Source organism: Mauremys reevesii, linkage group 3 (genome assembly GCF_016161935.1).
Source record: "Mauremys reevesii isolate NIE-2019 linkage group 3, ASM1616193v1, whole genome shotgun sequence".
In the NCBI taxonomy this organism is placed as follows: Eukaryota; Metazoa; Chordata; order Testudines; family Geoemydidae; genus Mauremys; species Mauremys reevesii.
Genome location: NC_052625.1, coordinates 95,720,328 through 95,745,956, shown reverse-complemented (window position 1 = coordinate 95,745,956; position 25,629 = coordinate 95,720,328). Strand labels below are relative to the sequence as shown.

Here is a 25,629-nt window from a genome sequence, read left to right as displayed (position 1 = left end):
TTAAAAAGGATTGTTTAATTTTTTATTTTGAGCCTTTTTCTACGTGTAATTTTTTAAAATAAAATTAAAAAGAAATTTAACACAAAAAGTTGTTTCAAAATTGAAAAAAATCTAAATGCTTTGTTTTGAAAATGTTGATATTAAACATTTTGATTTTTTCAGATTTTGTTTTTGGGGTTTGTTCTTTTGTTTTGGGTTTTTTGTTGTTTTTTTTTTAGGTTTCCTTTTTCTGACAGAAACACTTCTGCAAAAAATCGACACAAATTTGTTAAATCATCCTGTGTGGCTGAATCTGCATTTTTCACCACAGGAAGTTGTGATTTAACATGTTGATCTAGCTCTACTCTCATGCCTGCCTACAGGCAGCTGTGCTAGAGGGCCTGTCAAGCCTTGTTCTTGGGCAGTGGTAAGAGAGGATTGGCTAACCAGCTGTGGAGATACCATGCTGGGAGGCCATCTCTGACTGCAGGTAACTATGGGTGAACAGGCTGGCCATCCAGGATGAACACACACTCAGGAATCTATCATTAAGAAAGGGCCATAGCAGGACGAAACACTGAGCGCCCAGTTCTGATTATCACTTACATCCCAGGGTAAAATTAGTTGAAGTGAGATCAGAGATCCTGTCATTGCACTCAGTGGAGCAAGGGAAGAACATATAGATAGTTGAGGATGTGTGTGTGTTGAGGGGGAACAACTGAAAGGTGAGTACAAAAAATGGAGCGGGGGGAGATTTAGTAGGAAATGAGGGAGGCGGGGAGAGACTTAGGAGAAGAGAGAAAATAGACAATGATGGTAGGTAACTTGTGAAAGAGATGGAGGAATCTGAGGACAAGAGTAAGAAAGAGATAGGAAACTGAAGAGAGCTGAGGAGTCAAACAACAGACGAGGAAATTAAGAGAAAAATAATTGGAGATATAAGAACAGAATGAGAGATTGAAGGGAATAAAGAAATGTTAAGGGATAAAGGAAAAACAAAAAGAAAGAAACAGATTTGAGATCAGCCATTTTTATTTGTTTATTCAGGTCACATATTACATTTGCCTGCTAGAAGTGAACTATACAGAACTGAAAGGAAGGAGAAATCCATTCTAAGTCCTGGGAGTGCAGAGAATCTTTAGGCTGCTGTGGGCATGAGGGAGAGAGCGTTTTCAGCCCGTTTGTGACTTGGTGGTGATGGGAGAATACACACACTTTTATGTTTCCTTTTTGAGACCTGCTTTCCAGACCTCCCATTGCAATGAGTTTATAAATGAATACATTCTTATCAGAGGTTACCTTCTCTTTTTATAATATGGGTACATTTAAGAACTACCAAGAAGCAGCTACAAAAATGTTTATAGGAAAGTAATCCATGCAAGGTGTACAACCTCTCACATGAGAGAGTCACCTTGTTCACAGAATGGATGATAACCTCCTTTTTCAAACCCCTCCTATCCATGTCACTAGCAAAATAGGAATCTGTAATAGCATGTATTAATTTATGTAAATCCTTGTGCCTGTAGAACTGTCTTATCAGCACAAGTCAATACCATACTGCACACATTTGCTTATGGATTAATTTCACTTTTAAAAAGTATCAAGAAGAAACAACTTCACATTGTGTTGCAATGTCAACATAAAACGTTATTTATTAACCACAGGAACATTAAACATAAACAACAAGACTGATGGAAAAGAGACAGTTCGTCAAGTTGCAACCCAGATTGAAATGCACAGACCTGAAAATTAGCAAGCCAGCTCCTATTTAGATCTTTAGTACATATGACTGAAATAAATTACAACGATCAACACATTGCTAAGGAAGTAAAGTCTGTACAGAAATCAGTAAGGAGGTGCAGAGGATTGCCCTTCCCTCCTACAGCCTCACTGATTGACAGCTCCAATTCTGACTCTAGGGCTACAGGTGGCAATACAGCCTTCTTGTGAGAAGTAATGGATGGGCCTCTTGCCTTGAGGACAAGCATTCCAAAGTACCTTCATATCTGAATGATGTCCAGGTTTCAATCACATCAGCTGCCAACACTGGCTTCCTGTAGAATATCAACTCAAGGTCTCATTCCTTCTCTTCAAGGCACTCAGTAGCCTGATCCCCACGCTATGTAGATTACCTAAAACTTTGGCAGGGCAACTGTGGTCCATAACTTTGCTCCTGAGGCATAATGGACTTTTTTTTAGCACAAAGGTAAACATCTTTGCAGGAGATGGATGTTTCCTAGACTGTATAATGAACTCCAACATGAACTACAGACCATCCCAAATCTCACCACCTTCAAACACACACATAGGACCATGTGCATAAAACAAATACAAACCAACCTACCAAAACAAAACACTACACTGTGCACACAGTTCTCCCCCTACAGGAACAGGATGAGAGAGTACATGTCACACATGACAGGTTTTAGCTACTTTGCTTAATGCACTACTGGAAGGTGCTCCGATATTATGGTGATGAGGGTGGTTTAAGAACCTATATAGAACAGAATCAAATCTTGGGTTGCATCCAAACCAGATCTTGATAACAGGTCCTTTCCACTTCTGGATCTAAACTTGAAGTGCAGTTCCAATCCACAGACTTGAAGTTCTGGACTTGGAAATTTCAGGGTCACTATTCATGGCGGGGTCTCAGATTTCAAGTCCCTATTCACTCATCTATAATTTTACATATAAATCATAAGTAAAAAAGACTTACTATTCTGAGTTTGCACTTCTTCGGTTTGCCTTGTTTGCATAAGCAGACTTCTAAGGTCATTCAGCAACCCACGGACTCAAAGTCAGATATTTGCTCAGCAAAATGGAAGAGTTCTGCTTGGACTCTTTGCTTCTTTGCTGCTTTCTTTTTTAATTTTGACTGTTCGTTTGTTTCCATACTTGTTCTAATTTTCAAAGGAAACAGAAGATTTCAGGTGAAAGAGCAAAAGGTTTTGCTTCCCTCACAAAAAAAATGAGAGTTTTTCCTAGATTCAATGAAAGACTGCATTTTTATGTAGTTATTTCCAGCTCTAGTTACACATATAATTAAAAAAGACAATAGATTCTTTTATGTCTCTGCTGCTCATGGAAAAAATAGCCCATGTAAATGTACTTTTGGAGAAAAGCTCTTGTGTCATCACCCTCCCTCCTTTTTTCTTTCAGCTTTCGCTAATGGTGTACAGGAAGTTATTTATGTGGCTCAATTACCCCCTCCTTTCATTTACCATCTTCCCCTTCCCTTAGTCCATTTGAGTTCAAAATTCATTTTACTCCTGTATGTTCCCAAAACAAAATTCCAAACTGAGCCAGCATCGGCATGAGCACTGAGCAGCTATCTGGGGCTTATTCTATAACACAAAGGATGAAAGCTTAAGTCCAGTCCTTCCAGTTCCCACCTTTCATATGAAAGCTAATAGGGGAATGACAGCAAATCACCAAGCTTTGCAACCAGGGTTACATTTCTGGCAGAACAACTCACTGATGCATTAATATTTCCTGCTTGAAAAAAAATGCTGAAGCGGTGCATGTGAAGGTCTGACCAAGATATTTTGCATGAAGAAACAGAAAAGAAGTGTCACGTGATGTAGCAGTTGATCAGGAAACTAAATATCTTCTATTAACAAGCAGAGTAAAGAGGTTTCTGGCACTGGCATTGGCTGTTGTCTTGAATCGCCAATAGTCTATAAATCCTTGTATTCCGAAAACTTGATGCAAAGCTGCTGGAAAGTGACCGAATTTAGCAAACAATTATAAAATCAGGTGATACAGAAAAGTATTTCCAGCTGTATAACTACCACTATCCACTATTCAAGTGTGCCCTGGGCTCAACTTTTTGAAGTTGTCACTACCCCACCATGGCAACATTGCCAGACCTCAGGTGCTTGGTTATCTATGTCAGAGGCACAACCCCTCCCCCACCCAAAGTTTTTTCATTTAGTGCTCAACTGCATATTTCTTTTCACAGCCTTTTGTAGAAGAAAAATGAATAGAAAGGAAGGTCCATATAGTGCAGATAGGACATGAAGCTACCCTCACCCCTACCCAAAACTCAAGCTCAAACATTAGATTCACAATAATGCTGCAAATTAAGATGTTAATATACTTGGTACAGAGAGCTACAGTTAAGCCACAGTTCTTCCTTCTGGTTTAAGTCTAAGCATGTGTGAGAGTAGTTAGGCCCTGATCCTGTTATTGGTTGTGTGGGGTGGACTGATGTATCCATAAAACCAGTGGGACGCCACACAGGTCAGTCTGCCAGCATGCTTCCAGTTACAGAATCAAAGCCTAATGACCTATATACATGCAAAAGGCTAATCTTCACTATGTATTTTACCAAGTTTGAACACAGCCATGAAGAACTGAGTTAGCCAACATGATGCTGACTGGGACAAATTGTGCTGAACATTATGTCAGCTAATTGTAATTAGATACTGTAGAGTTGAGCATTAAACTGCAATAGGGTTTAATTACAGTTAGTGGAGATATGTCCTTCTGTCATGATCACAGGGTTACCTGCATCTCTGACCCCTTCCTTGATATCTGTGAATGCACTGCCCTCTGGACTGAGGCCCCATTCCTTTATCTTCCCTGGGGTGAAATCCCACATTCTTGTGCTCTTAGACAGGGCCCTGGGCTATAGCTCCCTGTGTATCTACCATGCTTACCCAGCAGGCCTGACTGGACTCTGTATCTGTAGTTCTTCTCCTTGGGAGCTATGACCAGTGATGAATACAGTGACTCCAAAAGGTCTTCTTAAACCAGAGTATTTAATCTTCACAGTTGGAACAAAGAAAAGCACAAAAGAAGAGGTTTTAAACCAATAAACAGACTACACACATCTGTCTAACCTAAAGGCTTAGGTAGGCCTATCTTACCCCAGACTCCTGACCTATGGAGTCTGCATGTCGCCTGATGTCAGTCTGTTCCCCAAGAGTCTCTGCCTTTTGAATCTCCTGCCTGGCTCCTCCCCTTTTCAATCCAATCAAAGTTCTTTGTTCTTTTCTGTGTCTCCTTAGCTCTCTGTTGTCTCTTATCCCTTGAAGTGTTTACCAGAAGATGTGACTATCAGAATCTACCCTTCCTGGGTGCATTTCCTGACACACCTGCAAGTGAATTAACTCAATATATGCATACAGTAATCATTACAATAACTAACTGTAGCTGGATCAGGGCTATAGAGGTGAGTGCATAGGGTCTCACTCTCATGCTGAAGCTCTCTCTTAAGCCCCTGTGTCCTCAAACAGGCCTAAGCCCAGTCCCCACTTACTGCTGCTGATCCCCTTTTGACTCTGAGCATTTGTGAGTAAGAGAGCAGATGCACAGGGCGCTGGACTTCCTATTGCTCAGTGCAAAGGCCTATACTAGAGCTGAGCAGTAACTTCAGCTTCCATTCTGTGGGAAATTTTACATCTTTTATGCACAATTTCCACCCCTCAGATATGGTTTTGGATCAGAATAAAAAGTCAGAAATGCCAGAATTTTAAAAGGAATAAACCTTTTTCTTAAAAAAAAGTTTGAAAGAAGCAAAATGGAATTTTTCCTAAATTTCCATCTGGCTAGTTGGTTCCCCACCCCTCTCTAGCAGCCTCTCAAGTCGGCTGGTGGGGAGGTGCTGTTCCCAGCCACCCTGCCTCCCCCACAGCTGGTTAGTAGGGCTGTTAGGTAGGCTGGGGAACCAGCTAGCCAGCCCACCTGGGGTTTCTTTCTAAAGTTTCAGTGGAATTTGACATGTTCCCATAAAATGTTTAGATTCTGTCAAATCAGCACTTTCTTCTAGAAAACTGTTCTGTCAGGAAAATTTCTATCAGTTCTAGTCTAAACTTACTATTATGTAGCCATTTCATCCCAAATATAGCCTCTGCACAGACTTGTGCTGGGGCATAACTTGGAGCTAGGATGTCCACTTGGGAGATGATAAATGTCCTCTAATTGGCTTCAGCCTTCCTTGATTTGGAACTGCTGGATTTTGCTTGATACCTCGTGAACTCAGCCATCAACAATTGATGTCTCCTGAACCCAGCTGACCTTAACTCAGCCATCCCTATCAAATGCATTCCTAAAGCAGCTGTCCTCCAGAGAGCACTTATAAACTCCCCATATGTTCCAATAACACATTTTTCACTTGGATAACTCAGAAATGGCTGAAGCTATAAACGTCAACCTTGGCTGGTTTTGTACAAATCATTCACACTTCAAAGTAAAGCCAAATATGAAGAAAATTTGGATTGGTAGCTTTAATCACAAATGAAATATTGTGTATAGAGTTACAATCAGCATTTGTTTATCAGTTGTGTCCTTAATTGGGATGATGATAATAAATGGATCCTCAAGTGTGTGAAACTAAGTGGATATAAATAGTCTCATGTACACTTGCAAAACTACCACTTAAAATGCTCATAATTTTAAAGCTAGTGAACTGATTATCTTCAAACTTGACTGTTTTTGTAAGTATTAGAGACTTAATAATTGAGCTAAGTTTTAAGTTTCTGACTTTAGTTGGTTTAGAGTTACCCGAGAACAAAATTTCCTCATCTGACCCTTTGAAAGAGGTGTATTTTTTTCATTTTCACATTACTCAGAAATGGCTGAATTGATTTTTATTGAAATTTACTAGATCCTTCCATTCCCCACCCCTACTCCTCCTCTGAGTTGAGACCACGCCTATGAAACTTGAGCCAAATATAAGTTTGAGAAAACTATTATGACAGTGGGGATCGGATGGGAGGATGTTTGGGCTGCTATTCATTACAAAATTTTACTATGGTTGTAAGTGATAGAGATCTGTGCTGGGGTCTGAAGGTTGAGGGTTCAAACTCTGCTGATGACCCCTATGGAAGCTCCTATATCTGCAGCTGATAGAATTTGTTGATAGAAAGGTCCCTCTTGGCTTAAAATCTATTATTGAATTAGTTTATATCAGGGGTGGCTCCAGGCCCCAGCACACCAAGCGCGTGCTTGGGGCGGTAAGCTGCGGTGGGTGCTCTGCCAGCGCTGCAAGGGTGGCAGGCAGGCTGCCTTCGGCGGCTTGCCTGTGGAGGGTCCGCTGGTCCCGTGGCTTCAGCGGACCTCCCGCAGGTGTGCCTGCGGAGGGTCCGCTGGTCCCACAGCTTCGGAGGACCTCCCGCAGGCACACCCTCCGAAGCCGCGGGACCAGCAGACCCTCCGCAGGCAAGCCGCCGAAGGCAGCCTGCCCACCGTGCTTGGAGCGGCAAAATGCCTAGAGCCGCCCCTGGTTTATAGGATGCTGTCCAGGACTTTGCAGTCATTGTAGGTGGGTTTGTGGCTGCCTGTAATAATTTTGAATAATTTGGTTCCTGACTGAGGAGAGGGCAATGTGGAGGAGAAGCAGAATGGCCAGTAACACAATTTAAAACAGGAAATTGATGGTAAAGAAGAGTCAACTGGGGTAGCCAGCATACGGGGCTTTTGATTCAAGAGACGTTTTCTGTGAGTGGGAGGAATTTTTTGACAGGTGATTATCTTTACTGCCCATTAATGCTATTGCTTGATTGTATGTCCATCTTTAGTTGTAAAATATACACATTTTATTGTCTAAACATCTTGAAATGAGAAAACAGAGACACGTCTCTAATAATGAAAGCCCCCAGACCTCTGTGCATGTTTCCCACTTCCAAAATGTTTTCTGTACCTATGGCTATAATTTACCTGTGTTTCCTCTGGCTGTGAGCGTGAGGCAGTGGGGATGTGCAGTATCTGCCTACACTGTTTTATTGTGTTTCTTGACTTTCACAGCATGCAGGCTGCCTTTTAAGTTCAGCATAAACAAAACATCTGCTTTGATTAATCATAGTGTGATGACACTAAAGAAAAAATACCCTGATCTAATTGCACTTAGCATGCATTTGTGCATTTCTTCTTACCCAGGTTATTTTCACCACTGTTGACAAAAGAACTGTGTGGGGATGCTTATTTATTGTCATAAAAACAGATGGTGTCCTGCCTCCACATCAGGCTTCACTGGCTTGCCCCATAACGAACTTGGAAGTGACACCACAGTATATTTTTACACACACACACACACACACACACACACACACACACACACAGGAACAGTAGATCATTCTTTTACCATTACTGAACTAAAACTTAACATTTTATGATCACTGTAGCCTTGATCCTTCAAGCCCCTGACAGGTGAATAGGAGGCAGTGCAGCACAGCTGTGAGGAGATGTTACAGATGGGGACAAATGAGGTTAAGTTCTAGGATCAGAATATTCAGTCTTGGATGCCTAAAACTAAGCCCCTAAATCCATATATAGACACTTATAAGTGGCTGAGATGCTGAGCTCCTGGACTTCTATTGACTTCAACAGGAGCTGCAAATACTCAATGACACACATATTGTGACCCCATGCAATATCTTTGGGGACCATATTGTATTAAGTCTATGAATGGTTTATGTATGATTGTGTTTTACTCAATGGTAGACTAACACACATGAGACAAGACACTGTACAACATATCAGATAAGGGTAGATTGTAGGTGAGGGAAGAGATCTTGGCTGAAGAGAGGAAAGCAAGAGGGATTACTTGAAGGGCTGCATTTTATGAAAAGTTTTGCAGGAGAAGAGAAAGGGTTTGGTGGACAAAAAGGAGGAGCTGAGAGTGGTATATAAAGGCAAAGCTGTGAATAGTAACCAAAGTGAGAAGTAAAGCAAAAAGACTGGGAAGAAGTGTGATAGATCTTAAATTAAATGGCAGCATAAAAGTTAACCCCCAAAATATAATAGTGTTAGAAGAGGCGCTGATCCTACAATCAAGAATCAAGAATGACATGATCTGGATGAAAATGTTGAATGATTAAGCAACTGAGATCTAAAGATATGAAAAACAGCATATGGTGAACTGCCTACTTCTGCAATATGGTAATATCCTCAAAATCCAGGGCTTAATCTTCAATTAATTTCTTATTAGGAATGTTGCACTCCAGGGATAAAGAGATTTATTTACAAGCACACGTTGCAAAGTTTACCAAACTCCCCTGATGTAACTGTGAATGAACTAGAAAATGGGCTTTTTCCTCATAAACATCATTAATATAGAGCCATGAATAGATACAAACTGATCAACAGTACAGCTGTTATGCCTTATTGGCTCTGCTCTCTCATGGCAGAAAAGAGGTATTTATGTGGTTTCAACCACACCTATTTATACAACGCCTTCTCACTTGGTGACCTACCCCCTACTCAATTTTTCAAAGAGATTAAAATAAAATATAAGGAATGTTATTTATTCATTCCAACCTTATGTCCCCAACATTTTAAATGTGAAATTGAATCAAAACTATTCCAAGTCCAATTCTGCTTTCAGTTACATTAGTTTTACATGGCAGTAAACCCATTAACTTCAGTGAAGCTACTTCTGGTTTACACTGATATAACAGAGCAAAATCTGGCCCTGTGTTCTTATTTACAAATTAATTAATTTGCGGGAGGGTGGGGCAGTACTTGTTTTAATTCAAAAGAAAGTTCATTTTCCTGATGTGGGTAAAAGATTTAACCTGTTTCCTTCCAAAAGGGACACCAAGGAAAGCATTCTCTGGTTCTGTAGCAGATGAATTAGAGGGTACTGCTGGGAGTCAGTGTGTGTGTGCCAAGTAGGTAATAAAGGCAGCACATAAGGAGAAGTTGCAATGTATTTTAAAAGTCAGGAGCCTCCCTTCATTAGAGGGCAACTTGCCATTTTGTTGGAGGGCAACATGCTCAGATTTATTAAAGTGAGCAGCACTGATCTTTGCAGAGGAAATCCAAGGTCTCAAACTGCTCTTTGTTGGAGGCTTCATCTCTGATTAGGGGGATCTGCTCTCTGTAAGAAAGTCTCAAACTGCCTCCCCCTCAGCTCTGCTTCTCCGACTCCTGAAGGCCAGGGAAAGAAGAGAGGCAAAGCGCCCAGACACTCACCCTCAGCCGTCCTCTAGGACATCTTTAGTCAATTTCAATGGTAGAAAGTGAAATTGACAAGAGCCTTTCAGTCCAGCAGCCTTCATTTCAATTTTCCCCAATGGAAAATCAGAACATTTAGGCAAAACATTTTTCTTTCAGAAAATTTCAGGTTATCAAAAAGGGCATTTTTCATCAGACAAATCATTCTGACAATAATTTTCAACCAGCCCTCCTCATCACTCGATGTTTACATTACCCCCCAGCTTCAGAGACCACAAAGGGTTGGAAAGTTCCTTGGCTAAACCTGACAGACTGGGATTGCGACTGTTTTGATGCTTAGTCGGGTGGCAGAGCATTAACTTGTATATTTATGTGTTGGAGACCAGACACAGTTGCTGGGGATGTGTATGGGTGACCCCTTAACAGGACTCTCTTCCTTTGAATCATCTCTGATACTTATAAAGGGCTTGACCCTTCTTAGATAGAGGTGTTTAATTGTCAAGTGCAGTATTCATTCCTAAGGGTTAACTCCTGCATCCCCAATGTGCTTGGAGCCAGAGACAAGTGGGGTTGTCTCAGGCACATGGTCAGGAACTTGGGAATCACTTAAATAAACTCCAGATTACCATCACCACATGTGCTATATAAAAGTTTGGTGGCCTGTGTCACCATGAGGATTTCCCTCTGAATGTTAGTGTAACAAGTATGCAATGTTGTTGTGGCCATGTTGGTCCCAGGATATTAGAGAGACAAGGAAGGTGAGTAATAGATTTTATTGAACCAATTTCTGTTGGGGAGACACACAGGCTTTTGAACCCTTTTAGCAGCTATGTGGGTGAAACCAGACAATCAGTACACTCTCAAATGAACTTGCACGGGAAAATGATAAAGACAAAAACACCACATCACCTATAGTTGAACACTTTTCAGAAATCAATCACTCTGTATCTGACCTATCAGTCCTCATCCTCAAAGAAAACATTTTCAAAAGACGAGCCTGGTAGCTTAAATTCATAACTTTGCTCTACACAAAAAATCACGGACTGAACAGAGACACTGGATTTACAGCTTATTACAACAATCTATAACTCACTAACAACCCCCTAAGACCACCACCCCATCAACTGCTTTCCTCCCTATGACTGGAAGGGTGTCAATGGGCCACTTTACTTTGAATGGTCTCTTGAAATGTGTGTTAATTACTTATGCTAAACAGTCTATTCCACCTTATATTTAGCTGTAACACTCTGGCCATGTCCACACTACAAAATTATGTCAACCTAAGTTTCATTAGCATACAGCCACCACAGTTATTATATCACTCGTGTGTGTCCACACTGGGATCCTAGAGTTGGTGGTATGTGTCCTCACCAAGAGAGCTTGTTTTGATGTAGAAAGAAGTGCACTGTGGGTAGCTATCCCACTGTGCAATTCATCCCCCGTGCAGCACAGGGTATTTTAGGAAGTTTTCACAATGCCTCATGTGGCCAAAATGAGTCACGCAGGGGTGACTGGGAGTATGATTGCAACATCCCATAATGCAGTGTTCTCCATCCCATAATTGCATCTGTACCCCATAATATTTCACACTTCTTTTCAAACCCTCAAACCCACACGTCCCTCGCTGGTATCCGCCATCTCCAACAGAAGCATGGAGCCTGTACAGCTCTGCACTATTGTGATGAACATTATGAGCACAGGCCATCTAATCCTGCTGTATTTGTAGAGCCACAAGAGACACTACAGGGAACATGATGATTCCTTGGATGCTAGATTGCAGTGGGACAGAGAAAGAAATGATTCAACGTTGTTGGGAGCATTCAGGGAGCAGCTGCAGATGGTGGCGTGCAGTTTTGGGCCCGAGGAACAAGCACCGTCTGATCAGCAGTGGCTGCAGAACTTTCAGATGCGCAAAGCCACATTCCTGGATCTGTGTGCCGAACTTGCCACGGCCCTCCACCCCAGTGACACTAAAATGAGAGCTGCACTGACAGTGGGGAAGCAAGTTGAAATCGCACTATGGAAACTTGCAACACCAGATTGCTACCAATCAGTCAGGAATAAATTTGCAGTTAGGAAATCCACCACAGGGGCTGTTGTGATGCAAGTGTGCAGGGCCATGAATTGCCTCCTGCTACAAAGAACTGTGACTCCAGGCAATGTTCAAGACATAGTGGATGGGTTTACAGCAATGGGGTTTCCATACTGTAGTGGAACAGGACTGTTCAGAAAGCTGCAAGTAGGGACTTTCTCTTCCAGCCAGCAGAGTACCATTGGCGATGTTGAAATGTCAATAGTGATCATGGGAGACCCATTCTTGCTCCCCTGTCTCATGAAGCCATACACCGGCTACTCAACTGTACCAAGGAATGATTCAACTACAGGCTGAGCAGGTGCAGAATGACAGTTGAATGTGCCTTTGGCCATTTGAAGGGTCTCTGGCACTGTCTACTCATGAGATTGGACCTCAGTGAAATAAATATCCCAATGGTTATAGCTGCCTGCTGTGTGCTTCATAATATCTGTGAAACAAAGGGGGACAAGTTTCTGCTGGGGTGCAGGGCAGAGGTGGAATGGCTGTCTGCTGATTTTGAGCAGCCAGATACCAGGGCTATAAGAAGAGCCCAGCACAGAACTATATGGCCCAGGGAGGCTTTGAAAGACTGTTTTAATAGTGAGCCGGAGTGGTGTGTGTTACTGTAGTGTGCTCTGCCTGTCCTTGCTCTTTTGCAGCCCTGTATGGACTCTTTGGTGAATAGTGTGTGTGGAGTAAAATAACACTGCCAATGCACCTATTAATACTGTCTGTGAATGATGTCATCACCACAGACAGTGGTGATCTAATAAAGATGAATTATGTTTCCAAAAGCAGACTTTTACTCCATAACAATGCAAATAGAAGAACATGTATAACTTAATAAAAATAAACTAAGGGAAAAGAAGTTAGGAAGGGGAAAGAAGAGTCATTTCCATTTCAGATCCAAATCCACCAATATGCACGTCTTTCACAGATCAGTGTATGTGCAGCTGTGAATGTCTTTAATGTCCCCAGGGGTGGAGTGGTAGGGATAGTGCAGTGACCCCTGATGCCATGCAGAATATTGAGGGGAGGAGATGATCATAATGGTCCCTTCTGACCTTAAAGACTATGAGTCTATGAGGTGTAGCAAAGTCTCGATATGTAGTTCTCTATGGGTTGCAGAGGTAGGTGAACAGGGGATTGTTGAACTCACAGGTCCACCAGATGCTGAAGCATCTCTGCTGTCTGAGAAGCACAAGCACCTGCTGCTGCACCTTCTCCTTTTCCTGTGCCTGTCTCCTCTCCACTCTATCCCTGTCCACGCTATCAGCAAAGGTGATCCTTCAAGCCCTGTGCTCGGTATCTGAAGCAGCAGAGGCTTGAAGGATCTCTTGGAACATGTTATCCTGAGTCCTCTTCCTTCTCCTCCTTATCTGGCTCAGCCATGTGACTGGTGTAGATGGAGAGAGGTAAGCTGCTTTGCATCAACCTAACTCTGTAGTGCAGACCAGCTGTCTTCAGTAAGTTTTTCAGACATGAAAAAGAGCTAGTCTGTGAAGCTCAGAAGCTTGTCTCTCTCACCAACAGAAGTTGGTCTAATAAAAGATATTACCTAGCCTACCTTGTCTCTCAGCGTAACAACTACACAGCTAAGACATACTGCTAACAGTGCTAGTGACAACTATGGTGATGCACAGTGGAAGGATGTTGCTTTCTCCCCACATCATTTCTTGATTTAGTCCTAAATGGAGCACAGGATCTCTCCAAGAGGTGATTATAGCCGTATAAGACTATACTTTTTCTAAATCCTTAGACTAAAAAATAGAGGGTCTTCTTACACACGGAAGTACCCCTGTCCCCTCTTCCCCCCCCCACCCCCTCCCCACACCCCCCCCCCCCTCCCTCCCCCTCTTCTAAAACAAAACAAAAAATTTGGGGATGGTTAGTAATCCACTCGGTAATGGCAACCATAGTGCAATTAAATTTAACATCCTTTGGGGAGGAGGATACCAAAGAAGCCCACCACAGTAGCATTTAACTTCAAAAAGGAGAACTACACAAAAATGAGAAAGCTAGTTACATGGAAATTAAAGGGGATAGTCACAAGTGTGAAATGCCTGCAAACTGCATGGAAACTTTCAAAAATAAAGGCTCAAATTAAAGGTATGTCCCAAATATAAAAAAATAGGAAGAGGGCCAAAAAAATTCCACCATGGCTAAACAACAGAGTGAAAGAGGTGGTTAGAGGCAAAAAAACCCATCCTTTCAAAATTGGAAGACAAATCCTACTGAAGGAAACAGAAAGGAACATAAACCTTGGCAAGTCAAGAGTAAAAATATAATTAGGCAGGCCAAAAAAGAATGTGAAGAGCAATTAGCAAAAGACCCAAAAACTAACAGCCAAAGAAATTTTAAATACATCAGAAGCAGGAAGTCTGCCACACAATCACTGGGGCCACTGGACAATCAAGGTGCTCAAGGAGCACTCAAGAAAGACAAGGCCTTTGCGGAGAAGCTAAATGAATTCTTTGCATTGGTATTTACTTCAGAGGATATAAGGGAGATTCACACATCTGAGCCATTCTTTTTAGGTAACAAATTTGAGGAACTATCCCAGACTGAGATGTTGATACAGGAGGTTTTGGAACAAATAGATAAATTAAAACAGTAATATGTCACCAGGATCACTCAGAGTTCTGAAGGAATTCAAATCTGAAATGGCAAAACTATTACTGTGGCATGTAACCTATCACTTAATCAGCCTCTGTATCAAATGACTGGAGGATAGCTAATGTAACTCCAAATTCTAAAAAAGGCTCCAGAAGTGATCCTGGCAATTACAGACTGGTAAGCCTAACTTCAGTACAAGCAAACTCATTGAAATTATAGTAAAGAACAGAATTATCAGACACATATGTGAACACAATATTTTGTGAACACGTCAACATGGCTTTTGTAAAGGGAAATCATGCCTCAACAATTTATTAAAAGTCTCTGAGTGTGTCAGGAAACATGTGGATATGGGTGATCCAGTGGATATAGTTGCCTTTCAGAAAGCCTTTGAGAAGATCCCTCACCAAAGACTCATAAGCAAAGTAAGCAGTGATTGGTCCTCTCATGGACGAGTAACTGGTTAAAAGATAGGAAATAAAGGGAAGGAATAAATGGTCAGTTCTCACACTGAAGAGAAGTACATAACAGGGACCCCCAAGGATCCTGTACACCATATTCATAAATGATCTGGAAAACAGGGTAAACAGTGAAGTGGCAAAGTTTGCAGATGATACAAAATTACTCAAGATAGTTACATCCAAAGCACACTGCAAAGAGTTACAAAGGGATCTCACAAAACTGGGTAACTGGGCAAGAAAATGGCACATGATATTCAATGTTGATAAATGCAATGTAATGCACATTAGAAAACATAATCCCAACTATACATACAGAATGATGGGATCTAAAATTAGCTGTTACCACTCAAGAAAGATCTTGGAGTCTGAAAACATCTGCTCAGAAGCAGTCAAAAAAGCTAACAGAATTTTAGGAATGATTATGAAAGGGATACATAATATGACAGGAACAGGAGATGGACAGGAACAGGAAGTACTGGGCAGGAGAGCGAGGAACGTGACAGGTGCTGGGGAAGAAGATTCCTTGAGGGAGAAGCCACCAAGCATGTAACAGCCTTCATGAGGCAGGGATCCCTGCTTTCCTGCCCACTTGACCCAGATAGTCACCCAGGGAAGAATGAGCCAGTGAGAGGTATTTCAGTTATGGTGTTTGTTATTTTCTAAATGATCTGTACTCTCCTGGGCATTATATGATTAAGTATAAAAGAGCAACAATGTGTTTGTTTTCTGGTGTGTTAGATGCTTCACAACCTCCTTAGAGAGAAATGGTATACCAGAACAGGTATGAGAGGGAGTTTGTTAAATATGGGTTAGTCTGAGATGTCTGCATTGAACCAGGGGCTAGGCAGCTGGACAGTGGGTTCCAGTTATTAGAAAGGGGTGCTAGACAAAGGGTCTGTGCCCTGAGAATATGCATCGGGTCCCAATATTGGAGACAGTGGCTGGACTTCATTCAGACTTCAGAGGCTTAAAACATGGGGATCCAGAGGCTTGGATTCCCCTCACAGCAATCTAGGGGGTGACCAGAAGATGGTGCCTGACCAAAGCTGTGACAGTTACCCACTTCTTCCCTTTCCCTACCACCTCTCCACCTAGAACTAGATAAGTTCATGGAGGATAGGTCCATCAATGGTTATCTGCCAGGATGGGCAGGGATGGTGTCCCTAGCCTCTGTTTGCCAGATGCTGGGAATGGGTGACAGGGAATGGATCACTTGATGATTACCTGTTCTCTTCATTCCTTCTGGGGCACCTGGCACTGGCCACTGTCTGAAGACAGGATACTGGGCTAGATGGACCTTTGGTCTGACCCAGTATGGTCGTTCTTATGTATTTATGTTTCATGGTAGGGAGAATGTGTTCTATGGGTGGGAAAAGGAGTAATGAGAGCTGGAGGAGGCAGAACGGGAGCATGGTATGCTCTGCTGATTCCCAGCCAGTGGAATGGTCCTGTAGAACCATTCTAGCTGGCACAAAATAGAATAACCCTGAGATTACGCTAACTTGTGCCATTGACCAGGGTCTGGAGAGAAGTAAAGATACTTAAAGCAATCTTTGCTTCTCTTCCCTTCATCTGCATTAAGTTCTGTGCAACAGCAATTTGAGCCCCTAATGTTTTTAAGTATGGGAATGCTGTAAGATGTAAACTCATTTGAAATGGAAAGATCACTGATGCTGGAATTAATTTTATACTAGTTTGTATTTTTGGTTTTTAAAGATTCTTACTCCACAAATGAAAGATTAGACTGTAAATGTAAGACTTTTTGCCTAATATAGTCTGTCTATAAAGTTAAACTCACCACAATCATACATTTTCAGTGACAATTATACCCTATAATTATATGTGCAGACAAATCAATCAGTACTTAGTACATGAAGAGGGACTGGAAATAGATGTGCTTTGTAGTCAAGCACTATAGAGCCTACAAAATGTAAGTTGCTCTTTTAGGAACAGAAATTTCCCTAAAATACACAATTTTCATAATTTCTCATTCTCTTTCAAACATAAAGATGTGAGATTGGTGAGATATTTACAGTGGTCCTTGCACTCTACCTAGTCAAATAGCTGCACCACAATGAGGTGACTCATGAAGTGAAATAGAGGTCTTTTTGGTACTTCCTATAAAACACGTAAATTCAGTTTGGAATCAAAATTGTCTGTAGTTTTTTTTTTTATGATACTTGTGGCTCCTAAGATTGTTGCAAATAAATGGGTAGCCCTGACCCACCTTTTGGGTACCAGGGAAAGTGATTACCAGTTGTTTGGGGATCAAAACTAATTTGTTCCCTCTCATTGCCAGAGTGCAGAAAAGACCTCCTTTCCCCACACACAAACACAAAATGACAGCAGAGGCAATAAAGGATGAAGGTTTCTAACCATTAGAGGAGCAAAGTTCTGGAACAGCCTTCAAAGGGGAGAAGTGGGGGCAAAAGACATATCTGTCTTCAAGACTAAGTTTGATAAGTTTATGGAGGGGATGGTATGATGGGATAGCCTAATTTTGGCAATTAATTTGTCTTTGACTACTAGTGGTGAATATGCCCAATGATCTGTGATGGGATGTTAGATGGGGTGGGATCTGAGTTACTACAGAGAATTCTTTCCCAGGTCCTGGGTTGTGAGTCTTTTACATACTCTTCTAGAAGTTTTGTGTATAGCCAGAGAATGTACAAATGTTTTCTGATGGGTCTCTTTGATAACATAAAGTAATAGGTTCCAGTATTTTTACCTGTATGCTTCACAACCTAGACGCGATATATCGAACTCCGAGCGCGCTCCCGTCGACTCCGGAACTCCACCTCCGCGAATGGCGGTGGTGGAGTCGACAGGGGAGCCGGGGACTTCGATCCCGCAGCGTCTGGACGGGTGAGTACTTCGAACTAAGGTAGTTCGAGTTCAGCTACGCTATTCGCGTAGCTGAACTTGCGTACCTTAGTCGACACCCCCCACCCTTAGTGTAGACCAGGCCTGAGACTCTGGAAATAGCCCTGTCTCTTCCCACATGACTTGTTCATCAGGGGTTTACCATCAAATAAGAAGCTGGGAAGGAAACAGGAAACAAGTGAAAGATTAGAGAAGAGAGAGAATAAATAAGAAGCTCATAGAGGCAGATCTATAGAAAGCAACAGTGGAAACTAACAAGGGAGAATAAGAAAGCAGTGGTAGGGAGTGGCACCTAGTAAAAGGGAAGGAAAAAGGATATGAGCCAAACAAATAGGAAGATGGAGAAAAAGAAATTCTTCAGGGAAAGCAAGAGGAAGAAAACAGAAATACATGTAGAAAAAGGGACAGAAAATTACCAAACATATTTCAGCTAGCATTCGTACTGCAAACTTAAATAATTTAAGGACAAAAATACTTATCAAGACAGTGTTGTTTAACAAAAATCAAACATTGGAAGGCCAGGAAATTCTAAATTACATGAATGTGAAAATAATTGCTTGACAATATAGAAATTCAGAGTTTCATACATTGTAAGGCCAGGAAGGACCATTGTGATCATCTAGTCTGACCTCCTGTATAACAAAAGCCACAGAACTGCCTGGAATTAATTCTTGTTTGAATTAGAGAACTCCTTTTAGAAAAAAAATCCAATCTTGATTCTAAATTTGCCAGTGATGGAGTATCCACCATGACCTTTGGTCTATTAGATTGAAGAACCCAGAATGAACAATTTTTGTTCCTCATATAGAGTCTGTGTTCTGGTGCTGTCTTTGTACAATGCCTAACATTATAGGATTTGGGTCTATGACTAGGGCTCCTAGGCACTACAGTAATACAAATAATAATAATCTGCAAAATTTATCAGTGGTGGTTTCAGGTAAGTAATTATAGACTGTGATCAAGTCATCCCTTAACCTTCTCTTTGAGACTTTCACTATAAAGCTAGGGTGACCAGATGTCCTGATTTTATAGGGACAGTCCCGATTTTTGGGTCTTTTTCTCATAGAGGTTCCTATTACCCTCTACCCCGTCCTGATTTTTCACATTTGCTGTCTGGTCATCCTAATAAAGCATTCTTTCCAATCCATTCTGAAACTTATGAACCCTCTTCAATTTATCAACATCCTTCTTGAATTGTGGGACATAGTATTCTGGAAGTGGTGACACCAGTACCAAATATAAAGGTAATATTACTTCTTTACACCTACTCGAAATCCCCCTGTTAATTCAAGGATCACATTAGCCTTTTCAGCCACAGTGCCCACTGGGAGCTTATGTTCACCTGATTACCCATCATGACCCCCGAGTTTCTTTGGAAGTCACTGCTTCCCCGGAGAGAGTCCCCCATCCTGTAAGTACAGCCTACATTCTTTGTTCCTAGATATACTAACTTACATTTGGCTATATTAAAATGCACCTGTGGTAATTGGTGCCAGTATTCAGTGTCATTGCCCTATACTCATTTTCATAAAACCACACAATTCCCTCCTCATTTTCCTCACCCCTGGTGGGCCATGCTCACCATGGCTGCTGCTGTGAGCACCCTGAAGCAGAAGTGTCAATAAACATGTCTTGTTTAAAACTTTAGGGGAGCAAGAAAAGGGAGTTCTGAACCTTAACATTCACTTTCTATTGTGATTATACTGGCCAGGGTACCTCTTTATATTATATTTGTAGCTGCTGAGGTGTGGCCTTAAGGGGTTCCCCTCCACATCTGCAAATGCCTGATCCAGATAAGGAAGAGAAAGAAGAACACGTGGGATGACATGTTCTGCAAGATCTTGCAAGCCAGTGCTGCCTCAGACTGTGATCAAAGGACCTGGAGGGTGACCATTGCAAACAACCTGGAAAAGAAAAGAGCGGACATGAGAAAAGCGCAGGAGTCCCAGCAGGAAAAGGAGAGGGAGATGCACCAGGATATAATGGGACTTTTCCAGACACAAACACAGAGGCTGCAGACTCTTGTGGACCTACAGGTTCAACAGTCCCAGTCTCACCTCCTTTTGCAGTCCATGGAGAACTCCAGCATAGCACCTCCCTATGGCCCACTGTAGCGGGGTGGCTACCCGCTCCAGCCCTGACAGGGTTAAAGCCACCCCTGGGAAAGGGCTGAGAGAAAAGCTGGGCTGATTGGGAGGCAGCCTCAGCTGGAGGACACACCCCAAACAGACCCAGCTGGCCCTATAAAGGTCAGGGCAGCCAGGCATTCAGAAGGCTCTCTCTGGTCTGAGGGGGAACAGGGCCTGGCTGCCTAGCAGGAAGGGCACTAGGAGTGAAGCAGGACTAGGGAAAGCCAGGGGAGCTCCTGGCTGGGAACTCCCCCGGCTGCAAGGCCTGGTTTAAGGCCTAAAAGGTACTGGGTGGTAGAGAAAGGCAGCAGGTTGGACCCCCTTGCCTGTGATGAGTGACTTATACTACAGTCTGCCCCAGGGAGTGGGGCTAGATGGTGACTGGCAGTAGCCCAGACTGAGGCGAGGTGGGGTTAGTGGGTGGGGGTTCCCCTGAGTGGGGAGACCCAGAACCTGAGTGTGGGGGTACTGCAAGGGGGGCAGCAACCCAGAGAAAGGGACATGGGGACCAGCAGTGAGCAGGACACAGGCCTGCAGAGGGCGCTCCAGGCTGGAAGAGAGCTTCTTCTCAGAAGGTACCAGCAGGAGGCACTGCCGGGTGAGTCTGCGCCTGCTTACACCTGCCCTCAACTTTCCATGTGGAATCACAGCCGCATCCCTTCCCCTACCACTCCACACTGGGGGATATTGAGGACAACCACAGCTTCAGAAACACTGGCCTGTGAGAGCCACGGTTGATGTATGTGTAGCTAAAATGGCCTGAGTATGTCCCCTCAATCCCTTTTGTTAGAATGAACACGCAGGTCATATTTTGGACACATGCCAATATGCAATACATACAGAGAGCTGTGGTCATATTTTGTTGCTGACAAACAATGTCACCACAGTTGGTCCTATCTGGCATCCTTGTTGACAGTCTCAGCAGAGATACTCTGAATACTGAATACTCAGAGAATGAACTAAGCTCTTGACCAGAATAGGTCTGATGCACTTAGGCAAGGTAGTGTGGGAGAGCTTTCATTACTGCTCTCCACTCTGTACCAGTTCTGCAGATAAACTCATTCTCCCAGGGTAATACATAGGCAGGATTCAATTAAAAAAAAAAGTCTGATGTTCTAAAACTAGATGTCATCACTCCAGTCTCTAAGGAAAAGGATAAATGGACACAAATCAGATATTAGGAATGGCAATATACAAAAACCTGTAGGAGAACACTTCAACCTCCCTGGCCACACAATAGCAGATCTTAAGGTGGCCATCCTGCAGCAAAAAAACTTCAGGACCAGACTTCAAAGAGAAACTGCTGAGCTCCAGTTCATCTGCAAATTTGACACCATCAGCTCAGGATTAAACAAAGACTGTGAATGGCTTGCCAACTACAGAACCAGTTTCTCCTCCCTTGGTTTTCACTCAACTGCTAGAACAGGGCCTCATCCTCCCTGATTGAACTAACCTCGTTATCTCTAGCTTGCTTCTTGCTTGCATATATAAACCTGCCCCTGGAAATTTCCACTACTTGCATCCGAAGAAATGGGTATTCACCCACGAAAGCTCATGCTGCAAAACGTCTGTTAGTCTATAAGGTGCCACAGGATTCTTTGCTGCTTCTAGATGTCATCACTGTATTTCAGATACTGCTATTCTTCTTGTGTCCAAGAACTGCTTTAAATTTATTTGTATTGAAATTTATGGAGCTGCTGCTTCTGGGAAGTGGGGGTTTGTTTTTAAAGACTAGAGTGAAACAGATGAACAAAAAGGGTTAATGTGTCATTTGCATGAATTAAAATCTCTAAGTGATACCTGACCTAGATGGTGCAAAGAAAAATGTTTTCAAGATAGTCTGAAGTGGATGAAGAGTGCCTGAGAGAGATACTGAGGTTTATCCAGAAAGGTTTTTAAGGGCAAGTAGGAGAGATATTGAATTTAACAGCTTTCCTTTGTGAGTAGAAATGTAAATAAAAAGCAGAAGTGTGTCATACTCACATATGCATGTGGAAGTCTACATTTTGCCCATTCCCTTTAAGTGCATGTTCTTTCCCTTGCAGGCATGCAAGTGACTTATAGTTTCAAAATGAGATCTTAATCTAGTCTATTTTACTACTTATATAGTGCGGGAGCACACGATAAATACACTGAAGTTTGAGTGATGCTCAGAAATGGGAGTCTTAAGAACCTAAGAGATGTGCTGTATGATTCATTAGTGTCTGAAGCACAAATCTCCCAGAATGAGGAGTTTACAACCCAAGGATACATCTACACTCAGCTGGAAGTGTAACTTCCAGCACAAATGAATGTACGTGTGCAAACTTTGATTGAACTGATATGCCAAAACTAGAAATGTAGCTGCAGCAGCACAGGTGGCAGGACAGACTAGCCATTTGTGTTTGTACCTGGGGTCCCGGGCATGATTGTATTTGGGTCAGCTAGCCCAACCGGCTGATAAGGCTACGCTTCTATTTTTGGTGCACTAGCTCGATCAAAGCTAGCATGAGTACATCTCCAGCTCAAGTGTAGATAGACCCTAAGTTCAACAACACACAGCAGAAAGTGATGGTGTGTAATGCTAGTTTGGGCTAAGAGACCAATGAGGGTTACAGTTCATGATCATATGATTAGCTTTTACCAGATGCATCTTGTTTGTTCCATTTTCTTAATAAATCAATCAATCTTATTTTACAAGTATTTTTTTAACTCGTTGCAGAGGGAGGGAAGATGGAAGATAGGAAGTGACAGAGTTCATGAGATCACATGAAGCTGGGGGAGAAAAGAGGAGGAGTGGTGGGGGTGGAAACAGTACATGAAGAATAAAGCAGTTCAGAGGTAAAGATCTAAAAGACAAGAGCAGGAATCCCAACGAGGCAGGGAGAAGGCCACAAATCTAAGAGACTGGCAGCACACGGTAGCAAGAGAGAGTCTGCAGTGGAGAAAGACAGCAAGTAATTTGTGAAGGTGGCAAGGAATGAATCAAAATGAGCAGTGCTCATACATTAATCAAAATTGTCAAGAACAACATATTGTTAGCAGCAAAAAGAATGACGGCATAAATAATGGACTGGAAGAAGTGTTTAAAAACCAGCAGTTATTAAATTGGGGGCAATGAATGAAGCATCAGAGTAGAAACTGGCAGCATTAATAAATAGGTAGAGTTAGAGTATTGCAGTAATGAACTAAATAGCAGTTTTAAATAGTAGACAAAATTCAGACATGTAGGTGACTCTTTGTTGACAGAGTTCAAGCTGTGACAGAGTCATTGGAGGGTCTGACAGTATTTGCCCCATCACTCTTGAGCGGTGGTGAGGCCATGGGCATGGAGAATTTCTCTATTGTCTGTTCAGAGAGTGGGGTGTCATCTGTTGTATGTTCAGGAAGATCACGTGATTGAACATACAATATTAGTGAACTTGCATCCATCAATTTGAGCTAATGCTGGAATTTAGACTGCAGCAGAAGCACTTACCTATTCTGCAATAAGGACAATTAAACAAATCACTAACAGGTTCCCTTTCTTCCGGAGCCACTCTGTGCTGTCTATTGGTGATGCAAGATCCATTCAGAAGAAAAATTGGAAAGAATTTCTAACTAGGACTGCTCAAAAATAGAAAATGTTTTTTGCAAAGGATTTCTCCCCTCTTTTGTTGGGAAATTTTCCAGTCAGTTCCATTTGTAATCTCATAGCCCCATATAAACTGAGCTACCTCTTCTATGGGTTAGGTAGTTATTGGGCACCCTTATGCTTCTTTATGGATCAGAGTCTCATCTGGGGTTGATTGGCGCAGCTCCATTATAGTAAATGGAGCTGCACTGATGTCATCTGCTGAGAATGTGACTCAGTTATCCTTATTCCATCAGGAATCTCGTTGTTTCAGTAGCACTGCTGGTGGAGTAAGGTACTATTCAACATAAATAAAGGGTGCAGAATATGGGGCTAAAGCATACCTGTTCCTTGAAGGGAAATTCAAAAGCTACAAACTTCAAGCAGTCTGTTTATTACCTTCTGCAGTAACCAGCGTAAGCACAGTCAAGAGCTTGCTCTATAGGAACAGAACCTGCAACTATCAGCTTCCTCTTGTTTCTCTTCAATCAGAGTTACTTTACAGGGATGGGACTTTCACAGCATCTCAGTTAGGAAATTGAAAGCCAATGCGACTTGTGGGGCTAACTCACATAGATGCTTTGAAAATCCCACCCTAGATTTGGAACAAACATGAGAGGTCTGGTAGTTCTCACCTCTAAAGATTGGTGTGGAGCTGATATCTGGGGAGAAGTGACTGAAAGCAAAATTATTTTGTTGCATTTTCATATTTTAATGAATTTGTACTTAAGTGAAAACATCTGAGAACCTGGGAGAATGGAGAGTTGAAGGTCCTTTTGCTTCTCCAAAGCACACAATAAGTTCTGGGGACAAAATACACTGACTACATATCCCAAAGAAAGTATGGTCTGGGATAGGCTGAAAAGTCAGTCATGTATTAAAGCCTACATTTTCAGATATTACTATAGCACTCATTCTTAGGCACAAGAATAATTTCACATGGGGTTTCTGGGCTCTGATACTGAGCATGTGAGGACCAAAGGACAGGTGGGTGCAATTGGATTGGGTTCTGGGAATGATGCAAAGGACAAGTCACCCAGTTTTGTTTTTCAGAATTACTGGGAAGCACTCAGGGAAACTTAGATGAATGCAAGCTAGGCTGGAATCAGGCAAATGCAAGATAGGGAATTGGTGGTAGTGGCTCCCAACCAACCCTCCACTGGCTATGTATGCTGCTCAAGTACAAGAGAGGAAGCAGCTGGAGAAAGAAAATCCCCCCCCCCCTCCACACACATGAAGGAGACAGAGGCAGTTTGTAGGGGTGAGAGACAGAGGAAGACAGATAGGGGTTTGGTGGCCAGAAAGTGGTTCAGGCAGTGTTGAGAAGGGGGTGAAAACAACTATAGAGATACATAAGGGGCATGAAGTTGGAAAAGAAGAGAAAATCAAAAGGCACAAGATACTATAATCCTCTAAGTAGCATCTACCAGCCACACATGATCCTCCTGGACATGTCAGAGGTTCAGCTGCTTCAGAGACACAGGAAAGACACAGGAATGATCGCATTGCACTTCTCAATTCATAAGGTGTGACTCAGAAGTCGGCTGCATGACTGTCCTGTTACAGTTGGTACCTTTTAATTTCCAGGTCAGCACAGCTCCACTGCTGTGGAAGCTCTGTTGTGTTTTGCAAGTGTGGTACCTGCTGTTGCGGTTAGTTGAATGAGTGCTGTTTTCATGCCACAAGAGGAAGAGATAAAGTCTCTCTCTCATTCCATTTATTAACCAGGGATATGATGAAATCTGGCACCTGGATTTACATTTACTGGCCAAAGTGATTTTCCAAAGCCAGTGCATGTGTTATGCTAGTTAATGAAACCAAACAAGCTGCACAAACACATAAAAAGCATGCCAGGAAATATGCAGATTCATTTCAGAGGAATTTAATGGACCTCAAATGAGAGTGCTTTTCAAAAGGTAACCTATGTCTCTTATAAAACCTTAAGCATTAGAGATGTGCTGTATCTTTAAGAACTGCTACAGCCTCATGCAATAA

The 25,629-nt window shown here is 42.3% G+C and overlaps 1 long non-coding RNA gene across 3 annotated transcripts; it reads right to left on the bottom strand.

The window, feature by feature from the left end:
- Positions 1 to 1,605: 1,605 nt before the first annotated feature.
- LOC120401504 lies at positions 1,606 to 5,886 on the bottom strand. 3 transcript variants are annotated; one of them, XR_005596492.1, is made up of 4 exons: positions 5,801 to 5,886; positions 4,851 to 5,078; positions 4,641 to 4,747; positions 1,606 to 3,695 (listed from the first exon to the last, which is right to left on the bottom strand). It is a non-coding gene; the product is annotated as an uncharacterized LOC120401504 (long non-coding RNA). The 3 variants fall into 3 exon arrangements; XR_005596491.1 differs by having other exon boundaries at positions 1,606 to 3,692; XR_005596493.1 differs by lacking the exon at positions 5,801 to 5,886 and adding an exon at positions 5,668 to 5,781 and having other exon boundaries at positions 1,606 to 3,692.
- Between the last annotated feature and the right edge of the window lie 19,743 nt (positions 5,887 to 25,629).